The following is a 9,278-nucleotide window of genomic DNA, read 5'->3' on the forward strand; positions in this document are numbered from 1 at the left end:
GGTCCCAGGGCCAGTTAAATGTGGCAGTATAAGTTTTTTTCTTTCTTTCTTTTTTTATAAGATTTATTTATTTATGTATACAAGAATTGGGGTATAGGCTAGAGGTACAGGGGGTGAGCAGATTCCCCAGAGACACAGCAGGGAGCAAAACAGGCAGATCAACTGAAACACACTGCAGAGGGGAGCAGCAGATGAGACAGGAGAGGTCTTCTGCACCATGTGGGTCAGCTCCCTGGCCGGGGATCAAATTTAAGCTTTACTGGCTGTGGATAACTTCATAGCACAGAGTCCTAACCCCATGCACTACCAGGGAGGACTGAGATTTTTTTTTTTTTAAGATTTATTTATTGATGCTTACAGAACTGGGGTGCAGACCAGAGGTGTGGTGGGTGAGAAGTTTCACCAGAGAGAGAGTGGGGAGCAGAACAGGCAGATGGACAAAGTACACTGCTGAGGGGAGCAGCAGGCAGGTCAGAAGAGGTCTGCCACGCCATGTGGGTCAGCTCCCTGGCCGGGGATCGAACTCATGCTGCAGTGGCTTCAGAGAGCCTATAATGTGGTGCTTTAACCCGTGGTGCCATCAGGGCGAGCCCAGGCCTGAGATTTTTAGCAAAGCATTTTTTTTTTAAGATTTATTTATTCGTATAGAACTGGGGTACAGGCCAGAGATACGGAGGGTGAGAGGATTCACCAGAAACAGAGTGGGGAGCAGAACAGGCAGATCGACGAAGTACACTGCTAAGGGGAGCAGCGGGCGGGCCAGGAGAGGTCTGCCGCGCCATATGGTCACCTCCGGGGCAGGCGGAAATCGAACTCTGTGGAAGTGGCTTTAGATTCTCAGTGCTGTGCTTTAACCCGCTGCGCCACCTGGGAGGGCCAGGCCTGAGATTTTTAATCTAGGTTTATATCTGGCACCTTTGACTATCTTGGTCATATTCCCTCCCTCAGTGTGCATGAGACCCAGAAACTATTTATCAACTTAGTCCCTCACAAGCTAGCCTTTGCAAACTGTATAGGATTTAAGACAGTTTTCATTTTCCAAGGGATAGTTGTCTATCACTATAATTACATCATAAGAGTTGCATGATTTATGTTCCACCCAAGAAGTCCTTACATCACTGGGAAGCTTCAGGTAAATGTGGAAGATATAGTGGGGTTAAGAAGCTACAGTTGGTTCCTTTTCAAATTTGAGGCCCATGGGAGGGGAATTCAAACTTATGACAGAAGTTAAAAGCAATGACTAATGTTACGTGTTAACTTTACTAGATCAAGGGATGTCCACATCACTAGTTATACATTACTTTGGGGTGTGGCCATGAGAGTGTTTCTATATGAGATTAGCTTTTGAATCAATGTGCTCATATAGGAATAAAGAGAGCAATAAAAAAAAAAAAAAAACCTGGGAAACACAAACCACTGACAAAGAAAATGATGTTGCAATGAAATTCCATAGATCAGAATAAGGGAATGTGAAACAAAATATGTAGTTCTTAATACTAAGCATTATCCCTTGAGTGACACAGGTATCTGATCTGCACTTAAATGTGAAAAGTATTAAAATAATAACCCATCACTTCTCCCTCTACCTGTTTACCCCCACAAAATAGTCTACTTTAGACACTGCTATCAATTGTCAACACTTAGAAGGAACTATGGACAAAAAAGGAAAGATTTGCTATGATTTTAGGATACAATATAATGTTACCACACTTAACAATGTACAACTTAAAAAAATAACTAGTAAAAAATGTGAGGAAGGAAGAGAAGGAAAGATAAGTATGGAGAAGCTAGTAGCCCACCTTATAGGGTAGGGAGTATACATAAATAAATAAATCTTTTTTAAAAAAGAAGAGGGCTCTCCCTGTTGGCTCAAGGGGTTAAAGTACAGCACTATGAAGCTGTCTGAAGCCACTGCAGCACAGAGTTGGATCCGTGGTGACCCACATGTCGTGGCAGACCTCTCCTGACCCACCCACTGCTCCCCTCAGCAGTGTATTTCAGTAGATCTACCTGTTCTGCCCCCTACTCTGTCTCTGGGGAATCCTCTCACCCCTCTAATCTGTACCCCAATTCTTGTATGCATACATAAATCTTGGAAAAACCTATAAATAAAAAAAGAAGAAGAAGACACAAAGTCAGAATAGAGAAACTTTAATTAAGTTCCATCAGTTAGAATCCAAGAACAAATGACCAATTATGGAGACTAGACCTGACAGTGTTGTGGGGCCTGGATCTACAATCTCCACAAGACTATTACCTCAATGTCTGGTGTCGGGTCCAAGGTGGCAGATGGGTGTTCGAGAAGAAAGGATGGAACTGAGGAGGGAGGACAAGATGGAGCCCACAGGACAACATGAAACGCACATCTGTTCCCTTGGCCGCCAGTCCATGACGTGGCCTTCCCAAAGAGCAGGCACTCCTATCCTAGAGCTGCGCGTCTCTACCCCAGACCCCAGAAAAGCTGAAGAAGGGGAATCAGAAGGAGTGGAGAAGCCCTGGGCAGCTGTCAACAAAGTGAGCCCCATGTGCGTGACCATGTTCATGACAGCAGGCCAGCTGCAGCAGACCTGGCTTCCAGCAACCTTCAGAGCATGGAAACAGCTACCGCGCAGTGTCTAACTCACAAATATTACAGACGCCCCTCAGCTAACCCAAACTTGGAACCACACGGGGGATGGAATTTGGGGAAATGAGCTTCCTACTTAGTGGACACGGTACAAACTGACATCCTAGAAAAACTGCAAGAGGAGCAAGGGCGATTCTTTCAGGTGGGCCATTCTTACAGGTGGGCGATTCTTTCAGATGGGTTCCAGGAAGCAGACACTGTGACAGTTAGGGGCACGTGATGTTTATTAAGTTGGACACCTATGCAGAAAAGGGGAAGGAAGCAGGTTGTGCACAGGAAGAAGTTAAGCTGCAGTGCAGATCCGTCAAAGCCCCACCAACCTGGCCCAGGGTCCGGAGTGGGTCTTCACTGCTCGTGTCCCCAGGTGGGCAGCAGAGACTGGCCTGTTGCCCCGCCTTGTTCAGTCACTGGGCACGGCCATCCCAGAAAGCCCATGAAATGGGATGAGGCAATTCTGACCTTGAAGGAGCTGGCAGCTGTCTTCTGGCTCCCAACAGCTGGGCAGCAAGTCCATTTTTTGAAGGGAGGATCTGGAGGACGCTTGTCCATGTCTAGCGAAGTGGAAGGATGAGTTAGTCAGAGCCAGGGAACAACAGATTATGTCCCAGAAGATCTGCCAGTACGCGGTAGCCTAAGCGTAGTCCTTAGGGATGGTAAACTGGAAGAACTGCAAAGAGAAACAGCTAAAAGTTGTCACTTTCAAGATACAAGGCCAGATCCAAGGAGGAGGGGGATGGAGATCTGGCTTTTTCAAGATTTATTTATTCACACAGAACTGGGGTATAGGCCAGAGCACAGGGGCAGTGAGAGGCTTCACCAGAGAGTGGGGAGCAGAACAGGCAGATTGACAAAGTACACTGCTGAGGGGGAGCAGCTGGCATGCCAGGAGAGGTCTGCCACGCCATGTGGGTCACCTCTGGGGCAGGGATCGAACTTTCACTGAAGCAGCTGCAGCTGGCTTGCAGTGATGCGCTTTAACCTGCTGCGCCACCAGGGAGGGCCCAGAGGTCTGTTTTAAACTACAGGCCCTTCTGTACCATTTTATTTTTCTAACCATAGGCAGGTAGTTCTTTGATGAACTATCTGTGAAATCTTTAAGAAGCCAGGTCTGTCTGCTTGCACGGCCTCCCAGCGGCAGGGCGAATGGAGCCAGCGCTCTCCAGGGGAGGCAGCAAAGTGCCTGGCCTTGGTTTGACATGCAGAACCCGGCCCATCCATTCCAAGGTGGACAACTGGCCAAGTCCTTCATCTCCTGCCTCAAATGGACAGGTGCCCAGGCCCTATGAGTGGGGAAAACACCAAGCCCTGCGCTGTGCCACCCCATGTCCACTAGAGAGCTGCTGACCTTGCCATCACAGAGGTTAAGCATGTCCTTTTGCCTTTCGGGGCAAAACGTTAACATCTATGATTCAAACTCCAAACAGAAGTCAAACGCCGGCTGACACTCCAGGCCTTCAGTCAGGCTGCAGCGTAAGGTGTGTGTGCCGGGGGTGAAGACTTCCTCGAAGACGAACTGGACCTGTGGGTAACATGGGAGGGTCAGTGGTCAGATCTTGTCCCTCCTTATTACTGACAAAAAAACAATTCAAGATTTACAACTGTAACATAAGTACAGTACAGAATATTAGGGAAATAAAGTTGGCCAAAGCGTACCACCCTACCACACTCATTATTTCCTTGCCATTTTTCTCTCACTTCATTTGCCTCTGCACTTGTTTTAAACTAACTGCCATCACATTGTACATAAATGTTGACCTTGGCTTCTTCTGCTAAATTAATCTCATCAGCATTTTACATGTCACTACGTAGGCATCAAAATTGTCATTTTGAAGAGCTCTATCATCTGAGGTCACAGATTTTGACCCAAGACCTAATAATGCAGGACCCTGATGTGCAGGGGGAAATTAATAGATTTTTTTTTTTTTTTAATGAATGGGCTGCGAGATGAGTCATACTTTGTTTTACTGTTCTCCTAAGGTGGAGGAATTTGAGCCATTTGATTCTGCTCAGTCACTTATCCTGCTACCTTCCTATATCTCTTTCTTAGATATTTGCTTTTTTCATTCAATTTCCCCAGCAAATCCTTAAACTCTGCTCTTTGCCTGCCTCATCTAGATCACAAGGACTCTCTCCTCCATGCATCATAAATCAACCAGGAAAGTAGGGTACAGGGCCCAGTACCCAGCACTTACAGGAGAAAAGCCAAACCACATTGAGGGGAGCAGGGTCCATGGACTTCAGAGCCAGCATGTCCTGTCAACACTGCTGTCACCATCACGCACTGCGTCCTGAAACAGTGGCCCAGGCATGCAAGTTACTGCAGCTCAGTACTTACATTTTTGTGTGTGAATTTAAACATTCAGACATCATGAACATGAAACATAAACACTCAACCCATGGCATTTTAACGAGGTTCACTGGGTTCAGCCAGTTCCATTACTTACAATTGTGTAAAAGCTTTTCAACCCAGTTCACTTCCGTAGGTCGGGCCCATTACAGCCAAGACAAATTCGGTGTTTTCAGAGCACTTTAAAGGTTGGAGAGAATTATTCTGGGCAGATGGTGAGCATCCTACATGGCTCTCCTTGGCTCTGATTAGCTGAACCAGAGTTTTACTGAGCCACTCAGAACCCCTAAAGAGAAGGTGATAGAGTGCTAAGCCATGACCCCTCACTCGTCCTGAAAACAGTCCTGTGTACCTTTGCTTTGCTGGCTATGCTTTTCAAATCCTAGCTCCCTCTGCAGCTCTTAGATGCTTCCCAAGGAACAAGGAAAGGCTTAGTATTCCCATCTCACAGAGGTGGGAACTGAGGTTTACAAAGATGTGGTCATTTGTGCAAGACCACAGCTCAGAGAACTAGAGCTCCTTCTATTAGACAGTAATATACAGACTGAGTGCCTGTAACAAGAGTGTATAGGTAGGGGCCATCACGCGACTCTGCTGTCCTCAACACTCAGCTTCCATTGCTGGTCACAGATGACCTCCCCAAGGTCCTCACTGCTGCTGTGACGGGAGCCACCCATGGACATCCCAAGAAGCAGGAGGGGCTGGATGGCCTTGTGCCTAGCTCAGGGGCAGGAGTTCTGTTATCAAATGAGAGGACACAGAAGTCAGTGGAGAAATAGCACACGCCAGCATGTTCATCACAAGCAACCCACAGCTGGTGGGTGAGGGACCCCGGGGGAGCACTCAGCCTGTCCACAGCTTGAACTGTCTGGCATGTACTCCTTACTCAAGGCCAGATGCTCCCTTTGCGACATCTGGACCACAGCAGTGCCAGGGCTATGGTTATTGTCGGGCTGCATCATACACCAGGTTAACTGCTTATGATCCACACTGTACCAGGCTCAGGAAATAAAAAGAGTGAATAGAAACTGGCCTTACCCTCTGGGGGCTTACTATTTAAGAGATTATAAGACCAGTCATAATAGGACATGCTAACCAGAAAGCAAAGTGTGCAACCAACAGATAAACAGAGTGCAAAACACAGCCACATCTACTAGGCAAGAGTCCCTTCCAAGGGACCAGGGCATCAAAGGATAAGTGAAGACCCCTAAGCTGGTCTGCAAAAATGGCCCCTTCCCCCCTCTGTTTACAGCAGCTTGTCCTGTGTACCTCCTCTCCCTGCCCCAAACAGCTCTCCTCATCCCTACAAAGCCTGCCACTCACTCATCCAGCTCTTGGGCTCTGCTTCTCCAGCCTACGGCTCTTCCTCCCTAAAAGTTCCCAAGTTTTCCAAACAAACATTAGTGACTTTTATCTCTCTAATCCCAAAGTACTTTATTTCATTATGAACTTTTGAAGTACAATGGCCATAAATACCAGGTTCAGATGTACAACATCACGGTTTCATGTCTACATTACAATGATCACCAGAATTACTCAAATTAACATTCACCCCCATCTCATTAGGCCAAGAGAGAACAAAGGACCGGCCTCCAGGCTGTGAAGGTCCTCTCACAGAGGAGGCCAGGGCGAATAGAGTTCCTAGTCACTCCATATTTATTGTAGGGTTTAGCTGCAGACTCTGCCAAAACACCGAACACGAATCTACTTCCTTTTCTTGACCACTGGTCTGGCTCACACCTGAAAAAAGAGAACAAGGCTAGGTGTCTGGAGTTTGGGGGTCACGATGTTATCTGCAGCTGATGAGTTCTGAGACCCTAAGAAGGCTCCCCCCCCCAGGCCTTGGCCCACTCCCCTGCTGAGGGGGTGGGCAGGGGACGGCAGATGCCCTCTAAGGCCCCTTCCAGAGCTCACATTCTGAGTCCAGGCTGCCTTCAGTTTTGAGGGCCTGGCCCCACTACCCGAGACTGTACCAAGAGCTTTTGTTTTCAAGGAATCCAAAGGGTGGGGGAGGCAGCCTCCCCATTTCCACAGATGTTTATCCTGAAAGAAATGATGGGGTGTGTGTTGAAGGTGGGCACCCTGGGGACATGCCCGCCACTGGACAGAGCTGCCTCTGTGACACCTTCACGTGGAGAAAGGTGACCAGGATCTCGGGGGTGAGCGTCCCTGTTTAACGGCTTTCCGTTTGTTTACCAAAAAAATATTGTTCCATCATAAAAATTCCCAAAATAGTTCCTTCCCTGGCCAGACTGACTGGCGGGCGCCCAGCTTGGGAGCCCAGCCTCGCTGGAGACACGCTCTCAGGGAGGTGAAACAGCCAGGAAGGCCGGGCTGCCATGAGGGCCACCATCCTGCACACCCGTGGGGCTGGCGCAGCCGGCAGGAGCCACAGAACCACTTTCTGGGGGGCTCTGGATAGAGAGAGGCTCTCCCCAGTGGCTCAGCCTGGCTATTTTTAGCTAAAGGAGGAGGGAAAGAGGAATCTCATCAGCTGGAGGTAAGACAAATGCTTACCCTGTGCTGGAATGCTCAACACACACGTATTCCAGCAACTTCTCATCCCACAGTTCTCAACTTCAGTGACAGCTCTTCATGGACCCTTAAGTCCTCTCCCCAAAATGACCCAAATTGGGGCTGAATCACCTTCTTCCTTTCCCCTTTGGAGAACTTCGTTACCATGGTTTGGACCCACAAATCTGACATCAGTCTTCCCTGCAGTCTGTAAGGCTTTCAGGCAGAGAATGTTGCTCAGAATCGGTCCCACATACGTTGCACATAGTAGGTGCTCAATAAGTATCATTTCTTGTGACAGAATAATTGGATAACTTGTTTGAAGCTCTGAAAGGATGAACAACTTGTCCAACATCAAGCAGCTCACACATTCCAGAAGTAGCATTTGAACCCAGGACCACCTGACTCCCAGCCCCAGCGCCTAAGCCCTCTGTCCCGCTCCACATGCTCTGAAGTCACTGAATGAGAGAGCACTAAACAGCTGACACTGTACCTTCTCTGTCACTTTCCTTCTGTCCTGGTATCAGGGAGAAAGGAGAGCTGACAGGTTGTTCCCAGAACACTAGAAACTTCTACCAGGTGCTTCACACATAATAGGTGCTCAGTATGTGTTGGGTATCGGGGGAATGTTCTCTCTGCCTGAGATCTCAGACATACCTCTAATAGGGACCACCTTAGGGCTGACAGAGAGAGGGAGAAGGGTACATCGAGATGATTTCACTCCATCCTCCAACCTTTCTCTCCTCCTGCCTCCCACTGCAACCTACCAGAGAAGGAGCCAAACAGGAAAATGTTAAAATTGTCTTCACAGAAGACTTGCTACAGCAGGCCAGGGCTGCTGGGTGTCCAAGCAAAGGCAGGCAGGCACACTCCAGGCTCTTAAAAGGCCCATGTTTGGGCCCTCTCTAGCGGCACAGCGGGTTAAAGCACAACACTAAAAAGCTAAAGCCATATCAGCATGAGTCCGATCCCCGGCCCAGAGGTGACCCGCCCGCTGCTCCCCTCAGCAGTGTACTTCGTCAGTTGGCCTGGTCTTCTCCCCACTCTGTCACTGGTGAAGCCTCTCACCACCCCCGCACCTCTGGACTGTACCCTAGTTCTTTATGCATAAATAAATAAATCTTAAAAAAAAAAAAAGGCCTAGGTTTTATACCCAGACCTACCTCATTCTTACTACCCTCTCCCCTTAAGGCTTTCTTCTTTGAAGTAAGAATAAATTCACCTTAGCATTTCATCAATTAAATTGAATTAATGAAATGCCTTCACCTTAGAATAAAATGTTAATTTTGTCGAGCTACAAAATGCATCTAAATTTAAAATAATGGCTTGCTTCATAAACCCAGATTTTAAGACAAGCCTTCCATGCCTGGGGCAGGCATGGCGGGGGAGCAATTTGAAGAGTGAAGATGTTTCCTCAGGTCACTCTACTTGGTTAGTATAGAACCCACAAAATGAAGAACAAGATGACAGATATTCCCTCAGCTGTTTTCAGTCCTCTCCAAGCTTAATACCACTCCACACCTTTAGTAAGTTCTTGCATATAAACGTATGTATCTCTTCATATATCATGGCCCTTAAATGCAAAGCAACCACTTTGTGATACAAAACCACGGATATTCTATTTTAATAGGGAAGTTATCTTCAAGGGTAATTTTACTGAACATGATTTTCTCCTTTGCACACTCCCTTGAGAACCTTCTTATCCCCAGGCCAGCTGGGCAACATGGTCTCTAGATGATAATGAACTGGGCTGGGGATGATAATGAACCCAGTACACACACACACACACAC

The 9,278-nt window shown here is 47.6% G+C and overlaps 1 long non-coding RNA gene across 1 annotated transcript; it reads right to left on the reverse strand.

Annotated features, from left to right (window-relative positions):
* Positions 1–2,234: 2,234 nt before the first annotated feature.
* LOC105853585 lies at positions 2,235–5,100 on the reverse strand. The gene is made up of 3 exons (XR_001145405.1): positions 4,819–5,100; positions 3,972–4,145; positions 2,235–3,293 (listed from the first exon to the last, which is right to left on the reverse strand). It is a non-coding gene; the product is annotated as an uncharacterized LOC105853585 (long non-coding RNA).
* Positions 5,101–9,278: the final 4,178 nt, after the last annotated feature.

This window comes from Condylura cristata, unplaced genomic scaffold (genome assembly GCF_000260355.1).
Source record: "Condylura cristata isolate star-nosed mole 26May11 unplaced genomic scaffold, ConCri1.0 scaffold00013, whole genome shotgun sequence".
NCBI classification, from domain to species: domain Eukaryota; kingdom Metazoa; phylum Chordata; class Mammalia; order Eulipotyphla; family Talpidae; genus Condylura; species Condylura cristata.